General features: G+C 41.1%; 1 protein-coding gene across 2 annotated transcripts in view; it reads left to right on the forward strand.

Moving 5' to 3' along the window:
* Positions 1-362: 362 nt before the first annotated feature.
* Positions 363-17,493, forward strand: part of b3galt2 (UDP-Gal:betaGlcNAc beta 1,3-galactosyltransferase, polypeptide 2) — a 29,374-nt gene continuing 12,243 nt past the window's right edge. For both annotated transcript variants that reach the window (XM_058400681.1, XM_058400682.1), the window contains exon 1: positions 363-645. The gene's annotated coding sequence lies outside the window, so the exon portion shown is untranslated. The remainder of the gene's footprint in view (positions 646-17,493) is intronic.

Consider the following 17,493-nt stretch of genomic DNA (forward strand, 5'->3'; position numbering starts at 1 on the left):
ATTAGGCCAGTCTTACACCTTGTCATTGCATATGTGCTTTAATAAAAACAACAGACCACCTAGACTTGTGACTGGTGGCTTGATCACCTAATGTTAGATGTTACCCACCAGATGAGATTTTTACACTGCTTTAACACTGTCTCATTTAACAACGAGAATTGAAGTAGGTTCAGCACAGGATCAGACATCTTGTCATATATCAAAAAAGACCCTCCATTCTCTCCATTTACCACACATAGGAGTTCAGTCCCGCCCGTTTTTTTCTTCACATGAGGAGTGAGAGAAAAGGAGACAGACATTGGTGGGGGGTGGCAACTCTAAAATGGTCACGTGACCTTCTCTAAGTATGTGATTATGTCAGAGGGACACCGTCAATGCATTCACAGCAGACTGGAGCAGCAGACCCCCTCCCACACACACACACACACATGCGGGTGCATTTTACCATCACACAGAGGTAGCAGAGGAATGGAAGACAGAGAAGAGTCTTGCCCTCTTTTCGCCGATCCTGTGTATCATGTTTCTCCGTGGGGGTTTCAGGGAAGGCACAGAGTGTGTCCTTTGTTGCTATTTGCCTGGATTTTAGTGTGATGCACTAGCAACCACCTTCCTCACAAGCCTCAGCTGGACTCCAATTCTTTGCAGGTATGTGCAATGGAAATTGAAGCCATTGTTTGGACCATTTCCCCTAGAACTCCATTTAACCTTGCAGTAAATCTCTGGCATGGAAATATTGCATTAATAAATCATTGTGAGAGACAAAAAGAAGCAGTTCAGCATCCTGAAAAAATGACAGCTAGACCAAGGTATGGATTTGCATTATAAAAGATGCAATATGGAAAACAAAGAAATGTTTAGCTGGGGCAACAGCAAATTTTGTCTTTGATTTATGCAAGCTTTACAGAAAGCAATGCCATGTAAACTGGATCAAAGCACAGTACCATCATCTGTTATTTGGTACGTCTCATTTGAGTTTATTTATATTATATTGCTGAGCCATAAAATGCCTGACAATACTTCAAAGTGTGTGACTCCTAGCTGCTAACCTAATATTATGTACCATAATTCTTTAACTATGCATAAATAGAGCATATCTTAGCCATTGCTTTTGGTCATAGCTTAAGAGAATGACATCAATTTTCACCCTAACTGATTCACCATAAAAAAAACAAAAAAACAAGTGATCGCCTGCATTTCAGTTTTAGCTGCAGGAGATTGGGAATTCCAGATCAGGTAAAGGTTTGAGCACTGTAGTGTAAAATCTCAGAGGAATGATACATAATTCTGGGCACCACCCAATACTCGCTGCTTTCCTTGTAGAAGCTAATAATGTGGAGGAAAAGCAAGAACCAGCTCAGTTAGCTGCTAGCGTTGCTTGTAAAGAGCATTTATCTTTATTCAAATCATCTTACATCTTGCTATTTATATGCCACCTATATTTTTCTATATTATAATTTATGTGTGTGTACTCTCCAGCACCAAAAACAATTCCTTGTATGTGTGAGCATACTTGGCAATAAAGCACATTCTGATTCTGGTTCTATTTAAAAGAGAATGACAGAAAAAGGGCAAAATGTATACACTGAATAGTGCCAGAGCAAAACAGCATATTACATTTACCACCTGGGCAACAATATTATTCATTAAATATAATATTCATATGAGTGACAATGTAACAATGGTGATTACAAACAATAACAACAACAAAAATGCCATTTTATATAGAATAACAAAATAATCAACCACTGAATTGATTGAACTGAAGCTGGAATGGGAAAAATACTGAAACATTGTGGTATAACGTGTACAGTTGCAGACAATATTTATGTATGTATGTATGTATGTATTTATTTATTTATTATACATTATTTTGTAATTATTATACATTAATTTATAATATAAATTATTATTAATTTAAAATGAATTTCTTGAGTTGTTATGATGATGATTGTCGTTTTTTGCTGTTGGTGTTGCTTATTGTTAATTGTGTGTTTACTAATAACATAAAACCCAACATTGACTATGTGTGAGAGAGCGTGTGTGACTATGTTGCCCTGCATCAGCTTTTTTTTTTCTTTTCTTCATCATTTCCTATATCTAAATTCACAACCCCTGGCACTTTATTAGGAACACCTATTCACCTACTTATTCATGCAATGCATAAATAATCTTCATAATCATCAGAATAAGGGGAAAAAATGTGATCTCAGTGATTTTGACTGTGGCATCATTGTTGGTGCCACACGGGTCGGTTTAAGAATTTCTATAACTGCTGATCTCCTGGGATTATATCATGTACAGGTTTTCAGACTGTTTCAAGCTGATATTAAGGCAACAGTAACTCAGATAACCACTTTGTACAATTTTATTGAGCAGAAAAGCATGTTGCAGCACATCAAACCTTGAGGTGAATGATCTACAAAAGGAGACCACATCATGTTTCGCTTCAGTCAGAAAGCCAAGGCTGCACTGGGCACAGGCTCACAAAACTGGACACTTAAAGACTAGAAAAATCTAGCCTGGTCTGTTAAATCCCAAGTTCTGCTGGGGTACAAAGTACAGAATTTGGTGCATATGAATCCATGGATCCTAACTGCCTTGGGTCTACAGTCCAGGTTAGTGAAGGTGGTGTAATGGTGTAGGGAATGTTTTCTTGAGTATTTGAGTATTGTTGCTGACCATGTGACAGTTCGTCAGTGAATTAGTGTTAGTATTATGTTCTTTTTTAAGTAGGGTCATCTACTGTGATGTGAAAATGACTATAAGGATGAATTAGGTATTATATAATAAGCTAACAGGAATTTTGAAGTTCAAAAAAGGGTTATTGGGGTTTGAAGTTCAAAAAAGGGTTATTATTATTATTATTATTTAATTTTTTTATTATTTAGAGACACTGATGTAGCTGATTAAGTTCGATGCCAGCATAGCAAAGGTGCATGTCATGCTAGCTTAAAGGGTTCAAAGGTTTGGCTTAAATTATTAATTTCTTATATAAGGAGGTTCCCAAATTGTAGTGGAATTTGTGTGTGTGTGTGTGTGTGTGTGTGTGTGTGTGTGATTGAAAGTCAAGTTTTTAATATATTTATCATTCATTGCCTTCACACACACACTAATTTTCTACCAAAATGCTGTTGTAATGTATGTCCAAAGACAGGGCTGGATCCAGTTGTAGGCTTACAGATTTACAGTGGGGCAATCAGGCAAAGGTAAATAGGCTATAAAGCAGAATGCAGACAAAAGACTTCTGTTGAATGAAAAACAGCAGTAACATTGTTTTCATCTGGTCCAAACACATGAAATGCTTTAATGAGATTCGAACCATTGTCTGTTGTGGTTCTGACTATTTTATCACTAATTTTATACTTTGTATGTATTTAATTCATTGCAGATGCTAAGGCATCAAATGTATGTGAGCCCTGCCTGAATGCAAGGGTAATAGAATGCCTCTCAAAACTGCAAGGATCCCATTGCCAATATTGGCAATAATAATGCCAATAAAACTCCTTCTCCTTGCAGTACAACAATCAGTGGTTGTGGCAATATATGTAGCCTTCTTCATTGCTTCCTTCACCTATTCCTTCATTGTTATTGTGGCTGAATCAATCTTGCACACAGTAGATTGAGACATGACCACACACTTTGGCTGTAAGTCGCAGACAAGCCTTTGGAATGATGGCTGTTCAACAAGAAAGAAGGCTTAAGACCTTGAACTATGAAGCGGAGTATAGCATTGTCAACAGATATTTGAGACACATGATTTGTTTCTTCAAGCTTCATCTGTTTGGAATTTGAGAAAGATATACCAGTCTCAGGTTTTCTCTTGCAGGCAGCTGTAGTCATTTCACTATATGTCTGCAATTGACATCTATGCTTTCTCTATAAAAGAGTATATAATTTCAGTTAAAATACCCCAAATCAACTCAGAGCAGCATTAAAAAGCACATTCAAATATACTGGCATTACATGTCATAAGTGATCATTAGGGCTTATATTAAATAACATGTAACTGCATGATTCTAGATCACAATCTTTTTATTTCAAATACAGATCACAATTCTCACACAATTCTAATATTACTGTACTACAGTCTACTTGAAAATTTTTAATTGATCTGAATGAATTATTTTTAAAAAATTCAATACAAAATAAATTATTTTTACTTGTGTGTATGTGTATATATATATATATATATATATATATATATATATATATATATATATATATACATACACACAAGTATATATATATATATATATATATATATATATATATATATATATATATATATATATATATATATACACTATATTGCCAACTACTTATATAACAACTATATTGCCAATTGCCAGAATCAGGTGTTCCAATCACTTCCATGGCCACAGGTGTACCTAGGCATGCAGACTGTTTTTACAAACATTTGTGAAAGAATGGGTCGCTCTCAGGAGCTCAGTGAATTCCAGCGTGGAACTGTGATAGGATGCCACCTGTGCAACAAATCCAGTCGTGAAATTTCCTTGCTCCTAAATATTCCACAGTCAACTGTCAGCTGTATTATAAGAACGTGGAAGTGTTTGGGAACGACAGCAACTCAGCCACGAAGTGGTAGGCCACGGAAACTAACGGAGCGGGTCAATCGCTACAGACCTCCAAACTTCATGTGGCCTTCAGATTAGCTCAAGAACAGTGCGCAGAGAGCTTCATGGAATGGGTTTCCATGGCCGAGCAGCTGCATCCAAGCCATACATCACCAATATGTGGTGCAATGCAAAGAGTCAAAGTGCAATGCAAAGATGCAAAGAGTGCAGTGGTGTAAAGCACGCCGCCACTGGACTCAGTGGAGAGCTGTGGAGACGAGTTCTCTGGAGTGACGAATCGCGCTTCTCCATCTGGCAATCTGATGGACGAGTCTGGGTTTGGCGGTTGCCAGGAGAACGGTACTTGTCTGACTGCATTGTGCCAAGTGTAAAGTTTGGTGGAGGGGGGATTATGGTGTGGGGTTGTTTTTCAGGAGCTGGGCTTGGCCCCTTAGTTCCAGTGAAAGGAACTCTGAATGCTTCAGCATACCAAGACATTTTGGACAATTCCATCCTCCCAACTTTGTGGGAACAGTTTGGAGCTGGCCCCTTCCTCTTCCAACATGACTGTGCACCAGTGCACAAAGCAAGGTCCATAAAGACATGGATGACAGAGTCATCCATGGATGAACATGACTGGCCTGCACAGAGTCCTGACCTCAACCCGATAGAACACCTTTGGGATGAATTAGAGCGGAGACTGAGAGCCAGGCCTTCTCGTCCAACATCAGTGTGTGACCTCACAAATGCGCTTCTGGAAGAATGGTCAAAAATTCCCATAAACACACTCCTAAACCTTGTGGACAGCCTTCCCAGAAGAGTTGAAGCTGTTGTAGCTGCAAAGGGTGGACCAACGTCATATTGAACCCTATGGATTAGGAATGGGATGTCACTTAAGTTCATATGCGAGTCAAGGCAGGTGAGCGAATACTTTTGGCAATATAGTGTATTTATATTATGTATATATATATATATATATATATATACACACACACACATATTTATATATATTATTAGGCCACCATCAGTTTTGTTGTTTTAGCAATGTTTTAATGACCATCCATACTTTTTCCAGTCTCTTTACTAATATACAAGGCCTTCCAGTCTAGACATGGTGTACTGTAGAATACTACTGTGTAATTCGCCTACTTACACTACGTACTAAAAGTATGTACTTTGACAAAGTATACATACTTTTGAATGTGTAGCAAAAGAGTATGCACATTCTGGGACAAACTACGAGGACATCATATAACGGAAATGAACATTGTTGCTGTCACGGATCTGCGGGACTCTGTGACGTCACCACGCCCTAGTCACCTGAATGCCGCCGCCGCACCTGCTGGCAATTAGCCAGAATTTGTATTTAAAGGCCAAACTCGCCAGAATCAGCGGCGATTATTAGTGTCTGTTTTTCGAGTGTCACGTTATGCTTGAGGCCAGCCTTTTTTCCTGCTTGTCTAAGTTTTGGTGTTAGACGTGATTTCCTGAGTTGATTCCTTTGACTTCAAGGACGTTTTTGTGTTCTGGCCACGAATAAATCACCCTTTGAGTGCATACCTGACCCGTCTGGTTCCTTCCCCAGCTAACTAAGACAGAATACTCACCCTAAACTGTAAGAAAGCAGTGGCCACTTACCTGGAGAATGTCAGTCCCACACGCCGGCACACCTTCCCCACCGGACCCGCAGCCACCACAAGCTGGACCGCCACCTGCTCCCAACCCTTTCAGGGAATTGGCCATCTCGCTGCAGGAGACCATACAGTCCGCTGCGGCTCCTCCAGCTTGTCCCGTGGCCAAACCCGGCGTTGTATTCAGGGGAAGCATCGGAGTGTGCCGGATTCCTTATGCAGTGTCAGCTCTATTTCGAGGTGGTCCCTCAGCAGTTCCCCACCGACGGTGCAAAGATTGCATTTATGCTCTCCTTACTTTCAGGGGAGGCTCGACGCTGGGCAGAGGCATTATGGAGATCTGAGAGTTCCACCCTTGCCTCCCTGGACAGCTTCAAGTCGCAATTCAAGGCAGTCTTCGGCGCGAGCGCGTCCGCCGTTTCTGTCCACGACGAGCTGTTTTCCCTGCGGCAGGACAAGAGGACTGTCCGGGAGTATACGCTACGTTTCTGCTCGCTCGCGGCGTCTAGTGGGTGGAACGACACGGCGCTACTCGCGGCTTACCGGCGAGGCTTACGGCCCGAGGTCCGACGGCCATTTATGATGACTCCGCCAGCCTTGAAGCCTTCATGCTGAAGGCACAGAGTGTGGCACGACATCTCACCGCGGTCAGTGCTGAGGGACGCTATACGTCTGATACCTCACCCCAAGAGGACATTCCCGCATCGGAGCCCGTGCAGACGGATGAATACCACCTCTCCACCAGCGAACGGCAACGCCGTGTTCTGTCTCTACTGCGGGGAGGCCGGGCATTCCATCCCTACCTGTCCGGTCCGGTCCCATCGCCCAGCGGTGAGTACTATCCAAATGAACTCCTTAATGTTTAATCCCCGGTACCATGAGTCTACCCTGATTTCTGATTCTCGCCCTTATCCAGTGCAAGTACTTTTCGACAACGGGGCCTCGGAAAACTTTATCTCCTCCCAGGTTCTGGCGGCCTGCCATATACCCCGACAGCCGAGTCCCAGGCATTATCAGATCACCACTATCCAAGGAAAACGTCTGGGTCAGGGACTGGTGAAGTGGATCTCGCCCTAACTCATTCTCCGTATCGGGGCGCTGCATGAAGAGACCTTGTCGTTCCTGGTGCTGGAGGATTCTCAGGTGGATATCGTGCTGGGACGCCCCTGGCTGGCTCTTCACCAACCAAACATCCGGTGGAGTGAAGGGAGCATCGACCAGTGGAGAAGCTACTGTCTACGGGCCTGTCTACGTGGCCTTCCAGTCACTAAACCTATGGAACTAGCCCTGGGATCGACCTCCATAGAGAGCCCCCAAAGCTGCCCTTCAGTGGATATCCCAACTGAATACCGGCACTTCAGGGACGTCTTCTGTAAGACCGCCACCACTAAGCTACCTCCGCACCGGCCATGGGATTACGCAATAGAGCTCCAGCCTGATGACAAAATGCCCACAGGACACATCTACCCTCTGTCTGTCCCGGAACATAAAGCGATGGAGGAGTACATTAAGGAAGCGTTACACCAAGGGTTTATATGCCCGTCTACCTCCCCGGCGGCGTCCAGTTTTTTCTTCATGGCTAAGAAGGATGGGGGACTATGGCCCTGCATCGATTACAGGAAACTAAATGCCCAAACGGTGAAGTTCGCTTACCCCTTACCTCTGGTCCCTGCGGCACTTGAAGAACTTCGAGGATCGCGCATCTTCACCAAGCTTGATCTCCGGAGCGCGTATAACCTGATCCGAATCCGCCGTGGCGATGAATGGAAAACAGCTTTCATCACCCCTGCCGGGCATTATGAATATCGTGTCATGCCCTACGGTCTCGCCAACGCCCCCTCTGTTTTCCAGAACTTCATGAATGAGATTCTTCGGGACATGCTACATCGCTTCGTAGTGGTGTACATAGATGACATCCTAATTTATTCCCCAAACCGCGCTACACACATCCATCATGTCCGGCAGGTGCTCGCTCGTCTTCAACAATACCACCTCTTCCTTAAACTGGAGAAATGCGAGTTTCATCAGCTCTCAATACATTTCCTGGGATATGTTATATCCGCCAATGGCATTCGGATGGATCAAGCCAAAGTACAAGCCGTGAGGGAGTGGCCAAAGCCGCAAACGGTCAAGGAATTACAACGCTTTCTGGGGTTCGCGAACTTTTACGTCGCTTCGTGGCAGGTTACAGCCAGCACGCTGCCCCGCTTACTTCTCTTCTTCGAAACAATCCTAAGAAACTTGACTGGACCGCCGAAGCCGGAGACGCCTTCCAAGATCTGAAAGCCGCTTTCTGTTCTGCACCCACCTTAACACACCCCGATCCCACTTACCCATTCATAGTAGAGGTAGACGCCTCCTCCGTGGGGGTCGGAGCAGTGTTATCTCAGCGCGGGGGCGACCCCGCGGTACTCCGTCCATGCACTTTCTTCTCAAAGAAGTTATCCCTGGCGGAGCAAAATTACGATATTGGGAATCGTGAACTACTGGCAATCAAATTAGCCCTAGAGGAATGGCGGCACTGGCTCGAGGGTGCTAGACATCCATTTGAAGTGATCACTGATCATAAAAACCTCCAATACCTCCGAGAAGCCAAGCGATTAAATCCTCAGCAAGCGCGTTGGGCTCTCTTCTTCACAAGGTTTCAATTTATGGTTACCTACCGCCCGGGGCATAAAAACATCAAAGCCAATGCTCTGTCACGTGTCCACACCCCAGAGCAGAAATTAGAAGAATCAGAGCCCATATTACCTCCTGAGCTCTTCGTCAATCCCATTCTATGGTCCCTTGATGACGAGATCCATGCCGCCACCTCAGAGGAACCTGCTCTGCCGGGAAGCCCGGAGGGGAAAATTTATGTGCCCACATCCTGTCGTTTACGCTTGCTGGACTCGTTGCACTCCTCTCCGGGCTCTGGGCATCCGGGCAGACAGAGAACCCTCTCACTCCTGAGAAACAGGTATTGGTGGCCGAACATGGCGTGAGAAGTTGCACGTTTTGTGAAGGGATGCTCGGTCTGTGCCGTCATATGCATGCCACGCCGGCTGCCAGAGGGCAAGCTCATTCCACTCCCGATTCCTCATCGGCCCTGGTCCCATCTGGGAGTCGATTTCGTCACCGACTTGCCCTCATCCAAAAATTACACCACTATTCTCGTTGTGGTAGACCGGTTCTCTAAGGCGTGTAAACTTATCCCGCTCCGAGGTTTACCTACCGCCTTAGAGACGGCTGAAGCTCTCTTCCATCACATCTTCCGAAATTTTGGCATTCCAGAGGACATCGTATCAGACAGGGGACCCCAATTTAGTTTCTTTAAGAAGAAAAAGAAGTTTCTTTAAGAAATTAAATGTATCAATCAGTCTATCTTCTGGTTATCATCCCCAGACAAATGGCCAGACCGAGCGCAAGGTCCAGGAGATCGGACGCTATCTGCGTGCCTACTGCCGAGATCACCAGAATACCTGGATCCAATACCTGCCCTGGGCCGAGTATGCACAGAATTCACTTCGCCAGGACACTACAGGACTCACTCCGTTCCAGTGCGTGCTCGGTTACCAGCCACCTCTGTTCCCGTGGTCTGGAGAACCTTCAGAAATCCCTGCCGTAGACTACTGGTTCAGAGAGAGTGAGAGGGTCTGGGAATCAGCACACACTCATCTGCACCGCGCCGTAAGCCGGCACAAACATCAGGCTGATACCCGCAGGCAGGAAGCACCGCTATACCAGGCGGGAGACAAGGTCTGGCTTTCTACGCGCTATCTGCGGCTCAAACTTCCCTGTAGAAAGCTGAGCCCCCGATACATCGGACCTTTAACCATCCGACGCGCCATAAATGAAGTGACGTTTGAACTGGACCTGCCGGCACAATATCGGATCTCATCCTCTTTTCATGCATCACTTCTAAAACCCTATATTGACCCCATTCTCCCTTCCTCCACAGAGACGGCCGAATCGCAGCGACCAGAGGTGGTCGCAGACGACACAGTCTACCAGGTCCGGGAAATCCTCAACTCAAATTACTGGCCGCTGTGGTTGCCAGAATTTTACCATAAATAATACAGTACAACACAATGCATTGCAGTTGGTTTGCCTAGATTTTACTGTCAACAACTTATGATAAATTACCAAGTGAATAAGGTCACTGTAAACCAAGGCACAAAAATATCATTGTCAGACTAAAGCAAGAAACATGTACATATTCAGTGTTGTAAACAGTTTAAATTGATCAAATACCTTGTCCAATACTCACAAATTAGTAATGAAATCTTGAAAAAACAGCACATGTCCATATGATGGATAATCCATGGTGAAATAAACAAACATTATGTATCAGGGCTTACTTGCCCTGGTTGAACAAGAGGAATAGGTCACTTAGTCCAGACTTGTGTGAAGACATGGGATAGACTTGGACATGATGTTCGAGAAACTGGAAGCTACAGCATGTACTGTCACTAGTTCAGCTTGAGGACTTGCATGTTGTCCTCTGTGGGCTGATATGATCCTCTCTGCAGCCAGAAAACATACACAAAGCAAAGGTTAGATTGATGCAGTGTTTGAGCATGATGCCTACACAGAGATAAACAGCCTTCTAGTTGTTCAATAAGTGGTTCAAATATTTTCAACTTTTCTCCAATGAATTATACATTAATGAAGGCAATATTTATTAATTAATTAAATAATTATAGTTTTGCAGGTCATTTTTATAACTGATGGTCTCAGGGAGAAAGTTCTCATTTTAGAAACATTTCATACAAGTCCTCATAAGCATTTATTTTATGTCTGTTGACATGAAGTCTAAACACAGTTGCCTCCACTAAAGCAATCAATAATCGAATTTACTACAACACTGACCAGTAACTAGTCAAATGTACAACCACTTACCAGTATTTTTCCTGGACAAGACCAACATCTGATCAAAAGAGATGATTTGTAGAACAGGAAAGAGATTGATGAGGTCCATTTCAAGAACAACTGCTGGCAGATGACAGCAACAAACACAGTAAGAAATATACTGCCTTAATTGAAAGTAAAATCATCTCAAGCATCTCTATGTAGGTTGTAAACTACAATGAAATGGCTATATTAAATAAATAAATGGCTAATCAAGTGCCTCACCTGGTAGAACTTGTACCACATACTGTACTGTTATTCAGGCAGTCAAGCTTCAGTTCCAGCTCAGGCCCTTTGCTGCAAATCATCCCATCTTTGTCCACTGTGTTTTTACTGCCACTGTCCAAAAAACAAAAATGCCAAACAAAAAATTACAATCTTTAAAATACAAAAAATGGTTTGCTTCTTGGAGTTTAAAGAGTTTAGAATCTCACCATGTTCCTGGTCATCACAGCGGGCAGCACATTGTTTCCTCCAAGTCTATAACCGCTCAGGAGTTTAAATGCATACATGAAATGTTGCAGAAGTGAAATACTTCAAATTCTTTTTATTTAATAATAAAATAAAATCATTTAGTCGTACTATTCCACTGTTAGTCATATTATCACTTACTTAAAACAAAAAAATCAAAACTATGTTCCGTTCATGTGTGTGCGCGGGACACCAGGCAAACGAGTGCGTGTTGGTCCGTAAAATTTTGAAAAGCATGTGACTTGAGGCTGCGCTCCGATTGGCTTGTTTTAAATTGTCCTTGAACCCTCCCTGTGTCGTTAGTGAATCAAACACCCAAACAATTACAGCCTATAATCATTTTAATTGGATATAGCACATTAATTATCAGATTCAACCCATATTTAAACATATTTTAATTTAAAATCAACCTAATTTAACAAACACATTCCATATTTTTAACATCTTGTTTCTGTAGAAATGACGGTATGTTTTTGCTGAATGGTGAAAGGTTTTATATCGTAAATTTAAATAAACATATCAGCAAAATCTGTAATTTAGACAGAGTAATATCTTTGATTTTAAGGTAATTACTTGTTTATGAATTTACAACCTTTTACCGTTAATTTAACCAAAATTTTCTATTTTCACAGTTACAATGTGTATTTTTTTTACATATTAGGACAGTAAAAATGAAAGTACATACTGTTTCTTTATTTATGGTAATTTGATGTATGAACTACGGTGATATACTATTTTTTACTTTACAGTCTTTTACCGTTGCTATTTCACAGTTTTTTACTGTAATTTTCATGTACATTTTTTAGTGTGCATTTACAGTATAGCATCTGCGAATAATTTTGTAAAGTACTTCCTTTACTTTATTAGAAAGAACATATTTATATGGTAATGTCCAATGCTATGCCAAGATATACACTGGGGTTTAAGCCATTTTGATTTACATGGAGGATTGGATCCAACATCAAGGGAGTTTCTTATAAAACTGTTATTAAATCGTTTGTCAAAAAGGGAGAAACCGTTTACAAAAATTTGGGGATTTTGTAAGGTTGTATTATTAATATTTACATCTGAGAATTTGGTTAACATTTTTACGCCCCTGGGTATAGCCTTAATTACTTTGTTAAATTCTTTTTCATTTACAAAAAAACTATATTTTATATTAAAATTAGTGTAATTGCTCATTCTTGTCAATAAGCTGGTTTACAATTTATATGGTATGCCAAACCCAACTCTCCATGTACAATGACTTGTTATTATGAGTTATATTACCATTGTTCCATATAAAACACCTGCCAGGAGAAAAAATGTGTTTGTACAAAAGTGACCAGTAAAGTAGTGCTTGTTTGTGATAATTGGCCAAAGTTTGCCAGTAATATAAGGACAACAGTACCCCAAGTTTTTCAAATAAATGATATGGGACAACATTGAAAATATTCGTTTGATTCTTTGAATAATTGAAGTTTTTAAGCCAATTAATTTTTAAAATTTGGTTGAAAATTGTAAAATTAAGGACATTTAACCTGCCATCAGAAAGTTTATTAACAAGGACACTCTTTTATTTTATGAGGTTTGTTTCTCCAGATGAAATTAAAGGGTATTTTATCCATTTGTAAGCACACATCCTTTGGGGCATTAAGTGAAGATAATAGGTATGCTGCTCTCGAGAGACCATCTGCCTTACGTAATAAAATTCTTCCTTGAATAGAAAGATCTCTCACTAACCAGTTGACCATTGCATCAGTATTTTTTAGAGATTTTGATTTCCAAATAGTTTACCATGCTTTTAACAGGAATATTGCACACAGAGGATAGGATGTTATTTTTAAGTTGTAAGATCTCACATTTAGACAGATTTAAATTAAATCCCAGGAATTTTGAGAAGTTATTAATGATACTCAAAGCCAGAGGTATCTCAGAACTATCTCCAAGAAAAATTGTTTTGTCATTGGCAAGTTGTGATATTTTAATTTGTCTTTCATTAATTTCAATACCTTTGAAAGAGTGTTGATTTATCATATTACTTAAAATTTTAACTACAACCAAGAAGAGGAATGCAGAAATTGGACAGCCTTGTTGGATGCCTCGGTTTACTTCAAATCTAGGAGATGTTCCATAGGCAAATTTAATAGAGCTATTGCACAGTACATAGTTTTAACACTTTTGATGAAATATTGCCCAAAAACCAAAAAAATCTAATGAATAAAGTATAAATTTATGGCTTATTGTATCAAAAGCTTTTCTAAAATCTAGGAAAAGATGATTAAATTATATTGTACTAAATCAATAACTAAACGAATATTAGAAGAAATGTGGCGACCTTTCATGAATCCACACTGAATTTCATCAATTATCTCATTTAATGCATTTTTCATACATTTCACAAAAAACTGATGGCATTATTTTATAGTTATTGTTTAGTAATGAGATAGGTCGCCAATTTTCCAACAAAAGGATATCTTTTTGACGTTTAGGGATCAAGATGATGACACCTTGTTTAAGTCATGTAGATAAGAATTCTTTGTTGATGGCCTCCTCATACACCGCTAACAGAAATTTAGATAAAACTTTTATAAAAGCTTTATAAAAATCCAGGGAATTTGTTGTTTTTAATAGCTTTTATACTGAACTCATTTTCATTTAGAGCAAGGTTTTGAGAACATTCAGTTTTACTGTCTAAAGACAACATTTTTGGATTTTTTTTGCTTTAAATAGATTTACATTGTCTTGGTCTTCTCCTATAGAATAGTAATAATATATAATAACATATTTTGAAATCATACCTATGTCTTCAGTAACAATGTCATTATTTTTTAATCTTTTAATTAAGTTTAAATTTCTGCACTCCTCTTCTCAAGATTAAAAAAGTATATGCTGTTTCTTTAACCTTCTGTCATTCATTTCTTCCTAGATCTTACGAAGGCAACTCTGGCTTTTTCTTGATAAATATGGTCTAATTCTTTCTGTAACTTTTCTAAATCATCACTATTGGATGGGTGGGTAGGTGATTGAGTTAAATTTGAAATCCCTTTTATTATGTCTTGAATACATGTTCTTTTTTTCATGGCCAGATTTTTCCCAAATTGAATGCTAATTTCCTTATTTCAAACTTTAGTAGTTCCCAAATTGTGCCATATTCCTTCATAAAATTTGCTTGTTTCCAGTATTTATTTATTAAAGTTTGGGTATGCTCCACATAGCAGAAATAAATTATTTAGTTTCCAATAGCTTAAATTTCTGCAGTTACTTTGGACATCTTCAAAATTTAATGTTTAGAGTTAAAACTTTGTGATCAGTGAGAATAGCAGGGGAGATATTAGTCTGTAAAACCTTTTGTTCTAATTCTGAGGAAATGAGCCAAAAGTCAATTCTCAGTTGCTCATTGCTCCATGTGAATTGTCTAACAAGAGGGTTTTATATCTCCATATATCTGAGAGCAAAATTTTTGCAAAAATTCCGGAGATTGTCATTCTTATCAAGAGCTCTGGGGGGAATCTATCTAGAGTATTATCATGAACCATATTAAAGTCTCCACCAATGATTACCTTTGTTATTGGAAATTTAGCTGAGAGAATATTGAGATTTTCCTCTATAGTGTCTAATAAATTATTATTCAAAGCACAAGCATTATATCCATAAATGTTATATAATATAAACATATTGCTACCAAGTTCAATAACTAAAATTACTCAGTGCATTTTCACATCACATTGGTTATGAATTGGTAAAGAATTTTCACTCTAAAACTGCCTTTCAAAGTGATAACACCAGCTGATTATTTCCATGTGCTAGCCAAGGATCGTCACCCCATTGGTTCTTCAAAAACAAAACATCCTCTGCACTTGAATGGGATTCTTGTAAAAAAAAAAAAAATAAACAACAACAAAAAAAAAAACTTTCATTTCTTTGCAAAACAAAAATATTGCTTTTCTTTTTTACAAATTCTCGAATGCCCTTTACATTAAAATAAATAAGTGATAACTCTAATATGAGGTTAAAACAGGGAAAAAGCAGAAGCATCAAGCAGAAGAACAGACTTAAGATTATAACATTATAAATTATATCTAGCCTACAATATGAGGTCAATATTAAGATAGGCTACATATTGCAAACATAAGTTATGAACAACAGCATCAACAAATAAGTTTTGTTGAGTCAAATTTGAACAAAATGAAACAAAATTATAGGCCTATAATGTAAGCATGTGTAAGGATGAGCCGGAGGCTGCAGGAGTCGAATCCATAAGCGGATCTTTTTTAACGAACACAGGCAAAATCAAAGTCAAAAACAAACGCGAGACAAAACCAGAAAAAACACTTGGACGAGAAAACAAAACTGAAAGCACATACATGGTCATACACGGAAATCAATATCATAGACAAGGCAGGAATTGGTCGTGGAAAACAGGCAAGGATCATACACAAATTCAGTCTAAACACAGAATAACGCTCAGTAGGTCACGTGAGGACGATACTTCGCATAGAACAATGCGTGCGTGGAGTATTTATGTCCGTGGGAAAACAATCAGTGAGTCACGTGAGTAATTAGTATTCCGGAGAGGGTTCGCGTTCGTGTTGGGATGTTACATAGCCCCCCCTCTACGAACACCTCCCGGCATTCTACGGCGTGGTTTACCCCGAGGGTGGGGGGTGGGACGATCTGGGTGAGCCGAGTGGAATTCCTCCATTAAGGAGAGGTCGAGAATGTCAGCAGAGTCCACCCAGGAGCGTTCCTCAGGACCATAGCCCTCCCAATTGACCAGATACTGTAGGCTGTTGCGGATGCGATGAGAGTTCAGGAGGGTACGTACTCGATAGGCTGGGGCCCTGTCAATGTCCAGCGGGGGTGTTAGATGGGGGATCATAGGCAGGCTTAAGAAGAGAGACATGAAAGGTGGGAGAGATACGGTATGTGGGTGGCAGCTGCAGATGGTAGGAGACTGGGTTGACCTGGCAGATGATGGTGAATGGGCCGATAAAATGTGGGCTCAGCTTATGACAAGGGAGTTGTAGCTTCAGGTTGTGAGCAGACAACCAGACCTGCTGCCCCACCCTGTAAGTGGGGTGTGGATGGTGGTGGCAATCTGCCATATCTTTCTGCCGTCTAATAGCCCTCTGTAAACGGACATGAGCTCTGCCCATACCTCTTGGCTGCGTCTGGACTAGTCATCTACGGCGGGGACAGAGGAGGGCTCTCCAGACCAGGGAAACAATGGCGGTTGACACATTGGAATGGCATGAGCCCTGTGGACAAGTAGGTGAGGGAGTTTTGGGAATATTCAGCCCAGGGGAGGAACTCGCTCCAGCGGTGTTGTTGGCGGCTACAATAGGAGTGGAGAAACCTCCCAATTTCTTGGTTGAGTCTTTCTACTTGGCCATTAGACTGTGGGTGGTACCCAGAACTCAAGCTCACGTTAATGCCCAGTTGAGAACAGAAGGCCTGCCAAACGTGTGAGGTGAACTGAGAGCCCTTGTCTGACACAATGTCCTCTGAGAGTCTGTAGTGGCGGAAGACCTGGTGAAAGAGCATGGTCGCCGTTTCCATGGCTGTGGGTAATCCTTTGAGCGGTATCAGTTTGCAGGCTTTAGAAAACCGGTCAATGACAACTAGGATTGCTGTGAACCCGTCCGAGGCTGGGAGATCCATCAAGAAGTCTATTGCGATGTGCAACCAGGGACAGTGTGGGATGGGCAGTGGCTCAAGCAGACCTTCGGGAAGCTGGCGGCTGGTGCGTGACTGGGCATAGGTAGAGCAAGATCTCACATAATCCACTACGTCGGAGCTGAGAGAGGGCCACCAGAAACAGCGCTGGGTGAGTTCCGTGGTGCGGCGAATACCCGGATGGCCACTACTGGGCGCCTTGTGCACCCACTGTAGAACTCTATGACAAAGAGTGGTGGGCACATTGGTTGTGGGTGGAGCTTCCTCCA

Source organism: Hemibagrus wyckioides, linkage group LG10 (genome assembly GCF_019097595.1).
Source record: "Hemibagrus wyckioides isolate EC202008001 linkage group LG10, SWU_Hwy_1.0, whole genome shotgun sequence".
Taxonomy (NCBI): Eukaryota; Metazoa; Chordata; class Actinopteri; order Siluriformes; family Bagridae; genus Hemibagrus; species Hemibagrus wyckioides.